The sequence below is a fragment of the Phocoena phocoena genome, chromosome 3, assembly GCF_963924675.1.
Source record: "Phocoena phocoena chromosome 3, mPhoPho1.1, whole genome shotgun sequence".
NCBI lineage: Eukaryota > Metazoa > Chordata > Mammalia > Artiodactyla > Phocoenidae > Phocoena > Phocoena phocoena.
Window position 1 is genome coordinate 97,592,157 of NC_089221.1, and position 17,926 is coordinate 97,610,082.

Consider the following 17,926-nt stretch of genomic DNA (forward strand, 5'->3'; position numbering starts at 1 on the left):
TATTTTTTTTTTTTTAAGGAACCTCCATATTGTTTTCCATAGTGGCTACACCAATTTATATTCTCACCAACAGTGTATAAGGGTGAGTCTTTATCACAAGAGAAAAAAGCAGTGATGCAAATTATAGGGCATTTTAGAAAAATTGCTGAAAGTTACATGTGTAACTCCCATTGGATCCATGGTGTCTATGTATTTATTAGATACGTGGGAAAAAGCAAAAAATAAAACAAAGTTAAATATATTTACATGTGGAGATGTCTTCTGACTTCATATTAATTTTAACCTTAGTGATTTAGTAATTCGTAAATACTGGTGAAACTAATCAGAGAGTCTATGAAGACACCAACCGTTTATTTAAATATTGTATTAAACATAAAGATTCAGACATGTATGTTCAAATGTTCGCCCTAGTACTTATTAGCTGTGTGACCTTCAAGCAGTGATTTAACCTCTATAAGTTTCAATATCTGTATCTACAAATATATCTAGGAATACAGTAGTTATGAAAAATGAAGCTGATAAAAGTGATGTAAAGTTTATATATTAAAAACCTAGCACAGTATCTATTATGAGGCAGACAAACAAAAATTCATTATTATTGCATGAAAAATATTATATATGATCAAAGTCTATCCTAATTGAACTGTAATGGCATATCATATACATACTGTCACTGAGAAGTACTCTTTGAACAGTGACAATTACAGTACAATTCAGAACTTTCAAATAGACACTAATCAAATAAATCCTATTAAATAACATTGGAGGGCATATTAAAATGTCTTGAAATTTGCAAAAATACTACCCTTACTGACATCTTATTTGCCATGTAAAGCTTTCACAGCCCCATGCATTCTTACATGCACTTAAATGTTGACCATAAAATAAATGTTGACTTGGCTCATCTAAGACATAACAAGCATGAAAGAGCTATAACTAATTAAAGGATAAATCATGTAAATAACAGATATAGATTATAAATTGCCATGTGTTTCAGAATTACTTATAAGTGGCACCAAATAAAGAAGTTTTAAATAGAACAAAGAAATGTCAAATGTTAGATACATATTTATGCTACTGTGTAAGAAAGCATAATATATCCAGATATTACATAATGTATCATATATGGTAAGAGAAAAAAAAATTTTTCTTGTTGAAGACAGAGATGTACATATGCTCAGTATACTTCTTGGGGTATCACAAGAGGGAAAATAAAGTGAGATTTTCATTTAACATAACACATGATTTCCAAATGGATAAGAGTTATAAAGAAACAAAATAAAACAATAATTGGGTTTTATAAAAACCCAATTATTGGGTTTCTATAAAACAATAAAAACCCAATAAAATACAGGGATATATAAATAAATAACCCTATGAACTTAAACTTTTAATGAACATGATGGTATAATGATTGAACTTACAACATAAAATGTATTGGTAAAACTAACAAAAGACAATTCGTATAACATGGAAAAATTTGCCATACATTTCCTTATCCTGGCTAATATTTTTAATATGTAAAGAGTTTCCACATACTCAGCCATAAAAAGGAATGAAACTGGGTCATTTGCAGAGATGAGGATGAACCTAGAAACTGTCATACAGAGTCAAGTAAGTCAGAAAGAGAAAACCAAATATCGTATATTAATGCATATATGTGGAATCTAGAAAAATGGTATTGATGGTCTTATCTGCAAAGCAGAAATAGAGACACAGATGTAGAGAACAAACATGGATACCAAGGGGGGTGGTGGGATGAATCAGGAGATTGGGATTGACATATATACACTATTGATACTTTGTATAAAATAGATAACTAATGAGAACCTACTGTATAGCACAGGGAACTTTACTCAATGTTCTATGATGACCTAAATGGGAAGGAAATCCAAAAAAAGGGGATATATGTATACATATAGCTGATTCACTTTGCTGTACAGTAGAAACTAACACAACATTGTAAAACAACTACACTCCAATAAAAATTAATAAAAAAATTTCCACAAATATATAACCAAATTATCATATTATATCTTCTTACACAACATCAGAAATCATCCCAGCTATCTATTTCCTTCATCTGTAAAATGGGGATTATAGGAATATCCCAATATTCACAAGGTTGTTGTGAGGATCAAGTAAATCAATACATATAAAACACTCAGAATAGTGCCTGGTGTTCAATAAGTGTTAGAAAAAAATCTTGTCAATAGGTTCACACAGAAAACCCACAGAAGTCAAAGTGCTGGTAAATGCAAACTGTTTAGCCAGAGTACTAAAAAATATTTTAATTCAAATAATATAAAATGACTGTGCCATGAAATTCACATTTTAAAATAATAATGTTTAATATAATAAAGGTACTATGCAACAGATATTCTCAGCCATTTTTGCTGGGAGTACGAATTAAATACAATCATTCTGAAAAGCAATTTGATAATATTTATCAACAACTTTTAAAAGATATACAAACATATTAGATAACAAAATCATTATTTTAAAATGCAGATAAGATATATGCCCAAGTTATTTCATAATTACATTTATCTATAATAAGGAATTATTTAGATGCCTAATAATAGAAAAAATGTTGCCTATAGGGAAATTATTGCTTATATAATGGACAGTGTGCTTTTATCAGTGTCATATTAAGGGACAAATTTAAGACTTGAAAAAGTACCATTATTTACATTTATATACTTTTCTCCATTCACTCAACTACTATTTATCATACTTATTGAATATATATTATATAGCAGAATTGTGTATAACTGAAGGACAGCACTAAAGAAAGTTAACAGACCTTATTCCTAATACATAAGGAATATGTAAAATTTAATTTTTGTTCACCTTTTGTTTGCATTTCCTCCTTTTTTAGTGAGGAGGAATGACTTCTAAAACTTTTTATTTTTTAACATTTATAACTAACACAGTAGCACTATACGAGGCTATTAAAAGCAAAACTTTAAGCTTAGAGATATCTGACTCAGACTATGGCTCTATGCGTTGTTTATGAGATCAGCTACTCAATTTGTAAATCAATAAGTGAAAGCTGAGTTGTTTTGAGCATTTCCTTGGGCTTTGCTATTGCATTGGTGTGTAACTAGAAGTGTTTAAAAACACTGATTTAGGGGCTTCCCTGGTGGCGCAGTGGTTGAGAGTCCATCTGCCGATGCAGGCGACACGAGTTCGTGCCACTGTCCGGGAAGATCCCATATGCCGCAGAGCGGCTGGGCCTGTGGGCCATGGCCTCTGAGCCTGTGTGTCCGGAGCCTATGCTCTACAACGGGAGAGGCCACAACAGTGAGGGGCCCGCGTACCGCAAAAAAAACAACAACACTGATTTAAAAACCTGAGTTTTCAGAGCAAACAAAAAAATCAGTCTTAAAAGATATATGTTAGCCAACACACTGTCTGAACTGGAATTACACAAATCTGAAAAAAGCAAACATACAGATTTGTCTTTTAAAGATCAGATTACACCCCAAAAAACAATCATCATCTGTTGATTCTCACTGCAAGTAAAAATGAGTGTATACATTCCTACACGGGGAAGGATAACATGAATGGATTTAGATCATCATAGGGTCCTAGTATGTCCTGTCAATGGACAGGCAACCTTCAGAAACAGACTGGCTTTAGTTTGAAAAGGGAAACAAGGCAAAGAAAAAGTTAATGTGACACATGCTACTATCATTCAGCAAAATGTTGTCAAGAGCTGTCTCATAGAGAATAACAGAAGGTTGTGGGTTCAAAAGGGATATTTAATCAAAATAAATGGCACACTAAAGTTAGCAGGTAGGATTCTTAAGAGATGTTTTGTCAAAGTTCAAATGCTTTTGGTCTCATTTTAAATGTGGTACAACTTGAGGTTTGCCCAGCATGTCACAGAAAAGCAGTCTATGAAGAAAGGTGATCTAGCCCCTCTGCCATTTATCACAGTGACCTGAACTGCAAGCTGGTGTTTTCCAATGAGGTTTAGAAAAAGAATTTGAATGGCAACTGTGCAAAGTCCACAGCCAATGAAAGGCAAGCAGGGGGAAAAGAACTCTGGGAAGCAGGAAATGTGAAAGATCCTACATCCAAACAGGGTATAGGTGTCACGGAAGATTTTTACATAGGAGAATGGCATGTTTAGATTAGCATTTCAGAAAGATTATTTCGAATGGAATGTAAAAGAATGGACTGGAGTGATCAGTAGAGGAGTCAGAGGGAAGGGGTAAGAGATATCAGGTGATGACTGCCCAGACTAGGGTTGGAACAGTGCAATTGGAAAGAAGTAGACAGAGTTGTGTGAGTTTAAGGGCATAGGAAAAGCAGCCCTTAGTGACTGATTGAACTTGGGAGACATAACAGAGAGAGAGAGAAGAATCAAACTTGATTCCTGGATTTTCTTGGACAAATGAGAATGTTGTCACTCACTGAGATTGGTAACATAAAGGATAGGACAGCTTGGTCACAAGTGGACAAGAGGAAAATGATAGTTAAATATGGGAAAGGTGGAGGTATCCAATAGGAAAGTAGGTATAAAGGTTTGGAACTCAACAGAGCGTTCTGACCCAAAGAGAAATTTTTGCCATGGGTATGAAGAGGACCATCTAGAAAGAGAAAAGAAAAGAATCTGATGGGAATTTCAAGGGACCTAAAAAGGAGAAATCACAGAAATAGGAGAAAACGTGATGATGGCAGTCCACAGAGGTCAAAGAAATAGTACTTTAAGAAGAAGAAATGGTTATCAATGTTAACTATTATGCAGAAGATTACACTGGAACTAAAGAATTCTTTAGGTTCAGAATATAAAAGTCATTGGTGACTCACTGAGAGTTATATCAGTGAAACAGTGAGTGAAATAAGGGAGATAAATCAAGGGTAGAAATTACTCTTCTAAAAATTTGGATAATAAAAAATATGAAAAGAAATGTAGGCTGAAGGATGACTCAGTTTATTTAAAGTAAGGTAAAGACTTGAACATGTCACTAGACAGAGAAGTTGGACATGTAGGAGGAAAAGTCATAATTCACATAGAATCTATAAGAGACAAGATTCAGAGCACATGTGTACAGATGAGTCCTATTAATTTACTAATAGTGTTATCATTGTAGTAATTTATACATTAACTGTGATTTCTGAAAGTGAGATGTCTCACATCTTATAGAAATACATGAAGTAGATTCATCAAGATGGCAGAGTAAGAGGATAAATTTCCCCCCAAATCACATCAAAAATATATCTACATGTGGAACAATTCTCACTGAAAACTAACTGGAAACTGGTAGAAGGACTTTTCTGTACAACCAAGGCTATAAGAAAGATACACATGTAATCAACTGTGTAGGAAGGCAAGAAAAGTAATCGAGTTGGGACCCGTGCCCCAGGAAGGGACCCAGAGGAAAAGGGAGAATACGTGGGCAGACACTGACCCTGGGGAGTGAGTGGTGAAAACCATAGCTTGGGCAACCCAGTCCTGGGGTCCTACACAGCAGAGACGATGAGCTCACTTTGCCGGTTGGAGGACCTCAGGGGTTAACAGGAAGACTGAAGGAAGCCTGGGCTCCACTACTGAGGAGGAGCATAGAGATGCTGGTTTGCCCCCAGGCAGGGTGGAGAGAGGTCTGCTCTATTGGCTGCCAGGTTTCCCACAACCCAAGCCAAGCAAACAATCTAGCCTCACTCCTTCCACATCACAGAACAGAACTGGATATGGGGCAGCCATGACCAGGAAGAATACCTGACCATGGGACACAGAGGTGACCTGGTCTGAAGAAGAGCCTGGGAGGGTGGTGACAACCACCATTGGCATAAATCAAGCAGTGCATTAGAAACAGCCCAGATCTCTTACAGCAGCCACTCCACCACAGCTCACAGCCACTGATACACGTCGAGAGTCCATGATGGTACCCACGGCCCTGAAGTGTAGCTCCACAACTGGGCAGGAGTGGCAGAGGCTGGAGGCAGTGATCAGCTGTAGGAGACAAAGGGGACTTGCACCAGAGGCTGAGTCTGAGTGGAATGAGGAAAACCAATTGCAGGCACCTACACAGGTACCTCATTGAAGACAGCTTGGACCTCTGCCTGGAGCCAACACAGGCCAACAGCCCACACGGGCCCCACTTGCTTCTGCATAACCCCCCTCCCCTGCAATGCCTTGCTGAGGCAAGGGTCACAGTGTAGGGAAAGGAGAAAACACATACTTAAGAAAAGCAGAGCCAGCTCAGGCCCAACCCTCAGGGCTACTGCTCTAGCAACTTGGAGTCAGAACCCACTCCTGAAAGGGTGGTGATGGCCACTGAGCAGAGGGGAAGCCCTGCCTCACACCCAGCTGAAGTCTAGCCTATCCATCCCCAGCCCCACTGACTACCAAGGTAAGAGTTGCCAGCACACCATGAGGAAAGACATAACTTGTGTCCATGTCAAATTCAGCTCTCCCACCAACGGCACTGGGGGCAAGCAGTCTGTATAGGGACACTCGCACACACACAGACACACAATAACCTTTCAAGACTGCAATAGAGGCAAAAAGAATTAAACGAAATGAAAAGGCAGAGGAACTGGTATCAATTTAAAGAACAAGAGAAAACCCCTAATACATAAATAATAAAACAGAAATAAAAATCTACAAGATTAAGAATTCAAAGCATTGGTAATAAATATGTGAACTGAATTAGGGAAAAGAAGAGACGTACACAGTGAATATTTAACAATGAACTAGAAAATATAAAAAACACCCAATCCAATACGAAAAATTTAATACCTGAATAAAAAACACACTAGAAGGAATGAACAGCAGGCTAAGTGATACAGAAGAATGTACAAGTGATGTGAAAGACAGAATAATAGAAATCACCTAATCAGAAGATTTAAAAAAAATTTTTTTTAATGAAAACAGAATAAGAGATCTCTCAGATAACATTAAGAATACCAACATTTGTATTATAGAGGTCCCAGAACGATAAGAGAGAGAGAAGTGAATCTAAAATATATTTGAGAAAAGTATGCCTGAAAACTTCCCAAGCCTGAAGAAGGACACAGATATCTAGGTACAGGAGGCACAGAGGATCTTAAACAAGATGAACCTAAACAGACCCATGCCAAGACATATCATAATTAAAATGGCAAATTCAAAGATAGAAAGAGAGTTCTAAAGGCAGCAAGATAAAAACAAAGGGTCACATACAAAGGAATTCCTAAAAAGCTATCAGCTTATTTCTCTGCAGAAAAACTGCAGGCCAGAAGGGGGTGGTATGATATATTCAAGGTGCTGAAAGGGAATACCTGAAATCAAGGATACTCTATCTAATATGATTATCTTTTAGAATAAAGGAGAGATAAATGACTTCTCAGACAAACAAAAACTAAAGAAGTTCCTCAATACAAAACCAACCCTAAAAGAAATGTTAAAGGGTCCTGTCTAAGTGGAAAAGAAGAATCAATAGGAAAGGTAAAATCCCACCAGGAAAGGCAAATATATAGTAAGAGCTGAGAATCAGCCACTTTAAAAAGCCAGTACAAAGATTAAAAAAAAACAAAAATTGTACAAGCAACTATAACTACAATAAACAGTGAAAGGATAACCATGGAGACGTATGACATCAGGAACACAAGATGTGGGGGAGGGGAGAAAAATGTAGATCTTATAGAATGCGTTTGAACTAAATGACTACCAGTTTCAAACAAGAAGATACAGCTATAGGCCAACATATATGACCCCAATGGTAACCACAAATAAAAACCTACAACAGATACACAAGACAGGAACACAAGTATACTACTAAATAAAATCATCAAATGAAAGGGAAGAAACAAAAAGAAAAAGAGAGGAAGAGAGGAGAACTACTAAAACAACCAGAAAATAAGTAATAAATGGCAATAAGTACATACTTATCAATAATTACTCTAATTATCAATGAACTAAATGCTCAAATCAAAAGACATAGTGTGGCTGACTGGGAAAAAAAGACACATGTATATCCTGCCTACAAGAAACTCGCTTCAGAGCTAAGCACACACATAGACTAAAAGTGAGAAGATAGAAAAAGATATTTCATGCAAATGGAAACTATAAGAAAGATTGGGTATCAATATCATATGAGATAAAAGAGAATTTGAAACAAAAGCAATAACAAAGATAAAGATGGGCATTATATAATGATAAAGGGATCAGTACAAGAAGAGTTTATTACACTCACTGATGTATATGCACCCAATACAGGAGCACCTAAATATAAAAGCAAACACTGGCACATAAAGGAAGTAACTGACAATAGTACAGTAATATTAGGGAATTTTAACATCCCACCTGCATTAATAGATCATTCAGACAGAACATCAGTAAGGCAACAGTGATCTTAAATGACACAATATAAATGTTGGACTTAGATATCTACAGAACATTCCATACAAAAACAGCAGAATACATTCTTTTCAAGTGCAAATGAAACTTTTTCCAGGATAGATCACATGCTAGGCCACAAAACAAGTCTCAACAAATTTAAGAGGATAGACATTATGTTAAGCATTTTTGTCTTCCCACAAAGGTATGAAACTAGAAATCAACTACAGAAAGAAAAATGGGGAAAGATCAAACACATGGAGACTAAACAACACACTCCTAAAAAAAAGAAAGCAAGGGGTCAGTGAAGAAACCAAAGAGGAAATCAGAAAATACCTTGAGACAAATGAAAATAGAAACACAACACTTCCAAAATCTTTGAGATGCAACAAAAGCAGTTCTAAGAGGAAAGTTTATAGTAGTAAAGTCCTCACTCAAAAAAAAAACAACATCAAACAACCTGACCTACCACCTAAAGGAGTTAAAAAAAAAAAAGAAACAAAGACCAAAGTCAGCAGAAGGAAGGAAATAATAAAGATCAGAGAGGAAATAAAAAAAAAAAAAAATTAAAAAAACAACAGAGGGCTTCCCTGGTGGCGCAGTGGTTGAGAGTCCACCTGCCGATGCAGGGGACACAGGTTTGTGCCCCAGTCCGGGAAGATCCTACATGCAGCGGAGCAGCTGGGCCTGTGAGCCATGGCCGCTGAGCCTGCATGTCCGGAGCCTGTGCTCTGCAACAGGAGGGGCCACAACAGTGAGAGGCCCACGTACTGCAAAAAAAATAACAAAAAAATGTAACAGAAAAGATGAATGAAACCAAGAGCTCTTTTTATGGAAAGATAAACAAAACTGATGTACCTTTAGCCAGGCTCATGAAAAGGATAAGAGAGAGGATCCAAATAAACAAAATAAGAAATGAAAGAGGAGAAATAATTACCAATACCACAGAGATACAATAAATCATAAGAGGATACTATGAACAGTTACATGTCAACAAACTGGACAACCTAGAAGAAATGGACAAATTTTAAGATACATACAAACTGCCAAGACTGAATCAAGAAGAAACAGATAATTTGAACAAACCAATCAGTAGTGGTGAAACTGAATTTATAATTTTAAAAAAATCTCAGCAGTCAAAAAACCAATACTGAACAGATTCATGGGGAAGTCTACCAAACAAATTAACAAGTGCTAATACCTATCTCTCTCAAAACAGTCCAAAACATTGAGAAGGAAGGAAAACCCAAACTCATTCTTTGAGGCCACCATTACTCTGATACCAAAACCAGACAAAGACACTACAAAAAATGAAAATTACAGGCCAATATCTTTGATGAATACAGATGAAAAAATTCTCACCAAAATGTCAGCAAACCAAATTCAACAATACATTAAAAGTATTGTACATCAAGTTCAACTTATTCCAGGGACCCTTAGATGGCTCAATATTCATAAACCAATCAGTGTTATATACCACATTAACAAAAGGAAGGATAAAAATCGTATGATCATATAAACAGACAAAGAAAAAGCATTTGAAAAATTCAACATCCATTCATGATAAAAACTCCCATTAAAATGTGTATGGAGGGAACAAATCTCAACATAATAAATGCCATTTATGACATACCACATCTAACATCATCCTCAACAGTGAAAAGCTGAAAGCCTTTCCTCTAAACTGAGGACAAAGACAAGATTCCCAGTCTCGCCACTTCTATTTAACAGAGTATTGGAGTCCTAGCCACAGAAATCAGACAAGAAAAAGAAATAAAAGACATTCAAATTGGAAGTGGAGAAGCAAAACTGTCACTGTTTGCAAATGACATGATACCGTATATGGAAAACCCTAAAGTCTCTACTAAAAGCTTATTAGGACTAATAAATGAATTCAACAAAGTTGCAGGATACAAGATGAATATACAGAAATTTATTGCTTTTCTATACACTAATAATGAACTATCAGAAAGAGAATGCAAGAAAATAATCCCATTTAAGATGGCATCCTTTTTGACCTACCTCCTAGAGAAACGGAAATAAAAACAAAAATAAACAAATGGGACCATAGGAACCTTCAAAGTTTTTGCACAGCAAAGGAAACCATAAACAAGACAAAAAGACAACCCTCAGAATGGGAGAAAATATTTGCAAATGAAGCAACTGACAAAGGATTAATCTCCAAAATTCACAAGCAGCTCACGCAGCTTAATAACAGAAAAACAAACAACCCAATCCAAAAATGGGCAGAAGACCTAAATAGACATTTCTCCAAAGAAGATATATAGATTGCCAACAAACACATGAAAGAATGCTCAACATCATTAATCATTAGAGAAATGCAAATCAAAACTACAATGAGATATCATCTCACACTGGTCAGAATGACCATTATCAAAAAATCTAGAAACAATAAATGCTGGAGAGGGTGTGGAGAAAAGGGAACACTCTTGCACTGTTGGTGGGAATGTAAATTGATACAGCCACTATGGAGAACAGTATGGAGGCTCCTTAAAAAACTACAAATAGAACTACCATATGACCCAGCAATCCCACAACTGGGCATAAACCCTGAGAAAACCATAATTCAAAAAGAGTCATGTACCACAATGTTCATTGCAGCTCTATTTACAATAGCCAGGACATGGAAGCAACCTAAGTGTCCATCAACAGATGAATGGATAAAGAAGATGTGGCACATATATGCAATGGAATATTACTCAGTCATAAAAAGAAACAAAACAGTTATTTGTAGTGAGGTGGATGGACTTAGAATCTGTCATACAGAGTGAAGTAAGTCGGAAAGAGAAAAACAAATACCGTATGCTAACACATATATATGGAATCTAAGAAAAAAAAAAAGGTCATGAAGTACTTAGGGGTAAGATGGGAATAAAGACACAGACCTACTAGAGCATGGACTTGAGGATATGGGGAGGTGGGAGGGTAAGCTGTGACAAAGTGAGAGAGTGGCATGGACATATATACACTACCAAATGTATAATAGATAGCTAGTGGGAAGCAGCTGCATAGCACAGGGAGATCAGCTAGGTGGTTTATGACCACCTAGAGGGGTGGGATAGGGAGGGTGGGAGGGAGGGAGATGCAAGAGGGAAGAGATATGGGAACATATGTATATGTATAACTGATTCACTTTGTTATGAAGCAGAAAGTAACACACCTTTGTAAAGCAATTATACTCCAATAAAGATGTTAAGGAAAAAGAAAGATGGCATGAAAAGGAATAAAATGTCTAGGAATGAACTTAACCACAAAAGTGAAAGATCTATACTCTACAAACTATAAAACACTGATGAAAGAAATTGAAGATGGTACAAAGAAATGGAAAGATATCCCATGCACTTGGATTGGAAGAATTAATATTATGAAAATGGCCAAACTTCCCAAAGCTATTGAAAGATTTAATACAATCACTATCTAAATGCCTGACATTTTTCACAGAACTGGAAAAAATATTCCTAAAAATTCATATGGAATCACAAAATATCCTAAATTGCCAAAGTGATGTTCGGATTAAAAAAACAAACAAACCACAGAAACCCTAGAGGAATAACCCTCCCTGACTTCAGACTACACTACAAAGCTTTAATAATCCAAACAGCACAGTACTGGCACAAAAACAGACACATAGATCAAAGGAACAGAATAGACAGCCCAGAAATAAACCCATGCACCTATGGTCAATTAATCTATGACAAAGGAGGTAGGAATATATAATGGAAAAAAAGACATTCTCTTCAACAAATAGTACTGGGGAAAATGGACAGCTGCATGTAAAACAATGAGATTAGAATATTCTCTCACACCATATACAAAGGTAAACTCAAAATGGTTTAAAGACCTAAATGTAAGACCTGAAATCATAAAACTCCTAGTTGAGAACATAGGCAGAACACTCTTCAATATAAATTGTAGCAATATTTTTTGGATCTGTCAAAAAAAAATTAAAGCAAAAATAAACAAATGGGAACTAATTAAACTTCAAGGGGTTAATACCCAAAATATATAAACAGCTCATGTAACTCAATATAAAAAATATATCAAAAAAACCAAGCAACCCAATCAAAAAAATGGACTGAAGAAGACCTGAACAGTCATTTTTCCAAAGAAGACATACAGATGGACAACAGGTTCATGTAAAGATGTTCAAATCACTAATCATCAGAGAAATGCGAATCAAAACAACAAGATATCATTTCACACCTGTCAGAATGCCTATCATCAAAAAGACTACAAGTAAAAAATGTTGGAGAGGATGCACAGAAAAGGGAACCCTCCTACACTGTTGGTGGGAAAGGAATTTGGTACAGCCACTATGGAAAAAAGTATAGAGGTTCCTCAAAAAACTAAAAATAGAACTACCATATGATTTAGCAATTCTACTCCTGGGTATATATCCAGAAAAAAATAATAACACTCATTTGAAAACATACATGCACCCCAATGTTCATAGCAGCATGATTTTTAAAAGCCAAGATATGGAAGCAATCCAAGTGTCCATAAACAAAAGAATGGATACAGAAGAAGTGAGATACACACCCACATACACACATAACTGAATATTACTCAGCCATAAAAAGAACGGAATTTGGCAATTTGTAGCAACATCAATTGACCCAGAGAGTATTATGCTTAGTGAAATGTCAGACACAGAAAGACAAATACTGTATGGTACCACTTATATGTTGAATCTAAAAAATTAAACAAATATATATAGCAAAACAAAACAGACTCATAGATATGGAAAACAAACTAGTGGTTACCAGTGGGGAGAGAGAAGGGTAGAGGGGCAAGATAGGGGTATGGGATTTTAAGAGATACTAACTACTAGGTATAATATAGATAAGCAGCAAAGACATATTGTATAGTACTGGAAATTATAGCCATTATCTTATAATAACTTTTAATGGAGTATAATCTGTAAAAACACTAAATCCCTATGCTGTACACCTGAAACTAATATATTATTATAAATCAAGTATACTTCAATAAAAAGAAACACACAAATCAAAAATACTTCAATTGCTAACAACATGGTTAAGCCCTCTAATTATTGTAAGAAGCTTTTCCTTCCTACATTCTTTGTGATCATGAGTGAAGGTGCTGTCAGCAGTCTTCTTTATCCTGATGAGAATTTCAGAAAGCCAAAAAAAAGCAATGTGTATCTAGAGAGTGAACGGCAACAGATGGTTTAGAGATCTAACAAGTTTGGAATCAAGTTTTAAAAACAGATTCTGAGCTATTGATTAGGAACACTGACCTAGAGAAAATAGCAGCTGAGTACTTTATTGGGGTAAATGTGTTTCAAGTCAAGAAAGACAATAGAAATTGTGAAGTAAAAGAAAATATCAGCTTATTGATGTATTTGCTTAGCTATTACTGATGAGCATTCCAATAACCTATCACTTGCCTTACAAAATGCCCCAAAACATAGTGGCTTCAAATTACAACGCTCAATTATTTGGGTCAAAAATCTGCAAGGTGGGCAAGGCTCCGTAAGAGACAGTTCATCTCCACTCCATGTGGAATGAGCTAGGGTAGCTGGACTAGGGTAGAGGGACACCTTCAAAGATAGCACTTTGGCTTGGCTGCTAATGTAAACTCATTTAGAACTGGGATCTGGGGCCACAGTTCCTCTCCATAGGAGCCTCTCCAATGAGATTGTTTTGGTTTCCTCACACCTGTGTTCCAAAAGTGACTGCTCTGAGAGATATGAAATGGACACTTTCCATGTCTATGGCCTGTCTGGAAACTGACACAAAATCACTTAGCAATATTTTACTGGCCAATACAATCACAGAGTCTGCTCATACTTAAGGGGAAGAAACACAGACCTCCATTTCTTGATGAGAGAAGTATCAAACAGTTTACAACCATCTTTAATCTACCCCTGTACACATATTTTTTAAGTTCTCTAATAGCAGGAGATAGGGAGGTTTTCATGCCTCTGCACTACTACCGTTTAGTAAGCTATCACTTGTCTGAGCAATACGTTTAGTGAATATATTAACGTATTTAAGATCATCATATGTATGTTTGCCTTTGAAATGGATGTGGGTGTGGGTACTATTTTAAAACAAATCTACCAAAGGATCATTTAGGAGGCACAGATTTCTGAAGAACTCTACCAGATGTACAGTCTAATGAATATTTCCCCCAGGAAATCCTGATGTGTCTATAGCCCCTCTGTGTGCGCATCAGGCTTCATTTGCAGTTTCTTGGTCCCATCTCCAGCATAACTCTTAATTTTAGTGATGCTGCCCGTAGAGCTGATGTCTGTTAAGGCCAGCCAATTACATTACTTTGTTTTTGTTTTGTTTTGTTTATACTAATATGTTCTATTTTATTTATTAGTATATAGTATATAATACATACGTGTTTATATACATAAAATATAATATTATGTTCACATAATATATAACACATAATATGTATAAGGATTATGATTAATATATTTTATAACAAGATTATGTAACAATAATGATGAAATATTATTTTTAATAGATCTTTATTAGAGTATAATTACTTCACAATACTGTGTTTCTGTTGTACAACAAAGTGAATCAGCCATATGCATACATATATCCTCATATCCCCTCCCTCCTGAGCCTCCCTCCCACCCTCCCTATCCCACCCCTCTAGGTCATTGCAAAGCACCGAGCTGATCTCCCTGTGCTATGCTGCTGCTTCCCACTAGCTAACTATTTTACACTTGGTAGTGTATATATGTCGATGCTACTCTCACTTTGCCTCAGCTTCCCCCTACCCACCCACTGTGTCCTCAAGTCCATTCTCTATGCCTGCATCTTTATTCCTACCCTGCCACTAGGTTCATCAGTACCATTCTTTTTTTTAGATTCTGTATATTTGTGTTAGCATACAATGTTTGTTTTTTCTCTTCCTGACTTACTTCACTCTGTATGACAGACTCTAGGTTCATCCACCTCACTACAAATAACTCAATTTCATTTCTTTTTACGGCTGAGTAATAGTCCATTGTATATATTGCTATATCTTCTTCATCCATTCATCTGTCAATGGACATTTAGGTTGCTTCCATGACCTGGCTATTGTAAATAGTGCTGCAATGAACATTGTGGTACATGTCTCTTTTTGAATTCTGGTCTTCTCAGGGTATATGCCCAGTAGTGGGACTGCTGGGTCATATGGTAGTTCTATTTTTAGTTTTCTAAGGAACCTCCATACTGTTCTGCCTAGTGGCTGTACCAATTTACATTCCCACCAATAGTGCAGGAGGATTCCCTTTTCACCACACCCTTTCCAGCATTTATTTTTTCTACATTTTTTGATAATGGACATTCTGACCAGTGTGAGGTGATACCGCATTGTAGTTTTGATTTGCATTTCTCGAATAATTAGTGATGTTGAGCATCTTTCCATGTGCCTCTTGGCCATCTGTATGTCTTCCTTGGTGAAATGTCTATTTAGGTATTCAGCCCATTTTTTAATTGGCTTGTTTGGTTTTTTTATATTGAGCAGCATGAACTGTTTGTATATTTTGGAGATTAATCCTTTGTCCGTTATTTCATTTGCAAATATTTTCTCCCATTCTGAGGGTTGTCTTTTTGTCGTTTATGGTTTCCTTTGCTGTGCAAAAGCTTTTAAGTTTAATTAGCTCCCATTTGTTTATTTTTGTTTTTATTTTCATTACTCTAGGAGGTGGGTCAAAAAAGATCTTGCTGTGGTTTATGTCAAAGGGTGTTTTTCCTTTGTTTTCCTCTAAGAGTTTTATAGTGTCGGGTCTTACGTTTAGTTCTTTAATCCATTTTGAGTTTATTTTTGTGTATGGTGTTAGGGAGTGTTCTAATTTCATTCTTTTACATGTAGCTGTCCAGTTTTCCCAGCACCACTTATTGAAGAAGCAGTCTTTTCTCCATTGTATGTTCTTGACTCCTTTGTCATAAATTAGGTGGCCATATGTGCATGGGTTTATCTCTGAGCTTTCTATCCTGTTCCATTGATCTATCTTTCTGTTTTTGTGCCACTACCATACTGTCTTGATTAGTGTATCTTTATAGTATAGTCTCTAGTCAGGGAGCCTGATTCCTCCAGCTCCGATTTTCGTTCTCAAGATTGCTTTGGCTATTCAGGGTCTTCTGTGTTTCCATACGAATTGTAAAATTTTTTGTTCTAATTTTGTGAAAAATGACATTGGTAGTTTGATAGGGAGTGCACTGAATCTGTAGATTGCTTTGGGCAGAACAGTCATTTTCACAATACTGAGTCTTCCAATCCAAGAACATGGTATATTTCTCCACCTGTTTATGTCATTTTTGATTTCTTTCATCAGTGTTTTATAGTTTTTTGAGTACAAGTCTTTCACCTCCTTAGGTAGGTTTATTCCTAGATATTCTTTTTGTTGCAATGGTAAATGGGATTGTTTCCTTAATTTCTCTTTCAGATTTTTCATCATTAGTGTATAGAATGCCAGCCATTTCTGTGCATTAATTTTGTATCCTGCAACCTTACCAGCTTCACTGATTAGCTCTAGTAATTTTCTGGTGGCATCTTTAGGATTTTCTATGTATAGTATCATGTCATCTGCATACAGTGACAGCTTTACTTCTTCTTTTCCAATTGGTATTCCTTTTATTTCTTTTTCTTCTCTGATTGCCATGGCTAGGATTTCCAAAATGATATTGAATAAGTGTGGCGAGAGTGGACATCATTGTCTTGTTCCTGATCTTAGTGGAAATGCTTTCAGTTTTTCACCATTGATTATGATGTTGGCTGTGGGTTTGTCATGTATGGCCTTTGTTATGTTGAGGTAGGTCCCCTCTATGCCCATTTTCTGGAGAGTTTTTATCATAAATGGGTGTTGAATTTTGTCAAATCTTTTTCTACATCAATGGACATGATCATATAGCTTTTATTCCTTAATTTGTTAATATGGTGTATCACATTGATTGATTTGCATATATTGAAGAATCCTTGCATCGCTGGGATAAATCCCACTTGATCATGGTGTATGATCCTTTTAATGTGCTGTTGGATTCTGTTTGCTACTATTTTGTTTAGGAGTTTTGCATCTATGTTCCTCAGTGATACTGGTCTGTAATTTTCTTTTTTTGTTATATCTTGTTCTGGTTTTGGTATCAGGGGGATGGTCACTTCATAGAATGAATTTGGGAGTGTTCCTCCCTCTGCAATATTTTTGGAAGAGTTTGAGAAGGATCGGTGTTAGCTCTTCTCTAAATGTTTGATAGAATTCACCTGTGAAGCCATCTGGTCCTGGACTTTTGTTCATTGGAAGATTTCTAATCACAGTTTCAATTTCATTACTTGTGATAGGTCTGTTTATATTTTCTAATCCTTCCTGGTTCAGTCTTGGAAAATTGTACCTTTCCAAGAATTTGTCCATTTCTTTGTGGTTGTCCATTTTACTGGCATATAGTTTTTTGTAGTAGTATCTTATAATCTTTTGTATTTCTGCGGTGTCAGGTGTGATTTCTCCTTTTTTGTTTCTAGTTTTATTGATTTGCGTCCTCTCCCTTTTTTTTCTTGATGAGTCTGACTAAGGGTTTGTCAATTTTGTTTATCTTCTCAAAGAAC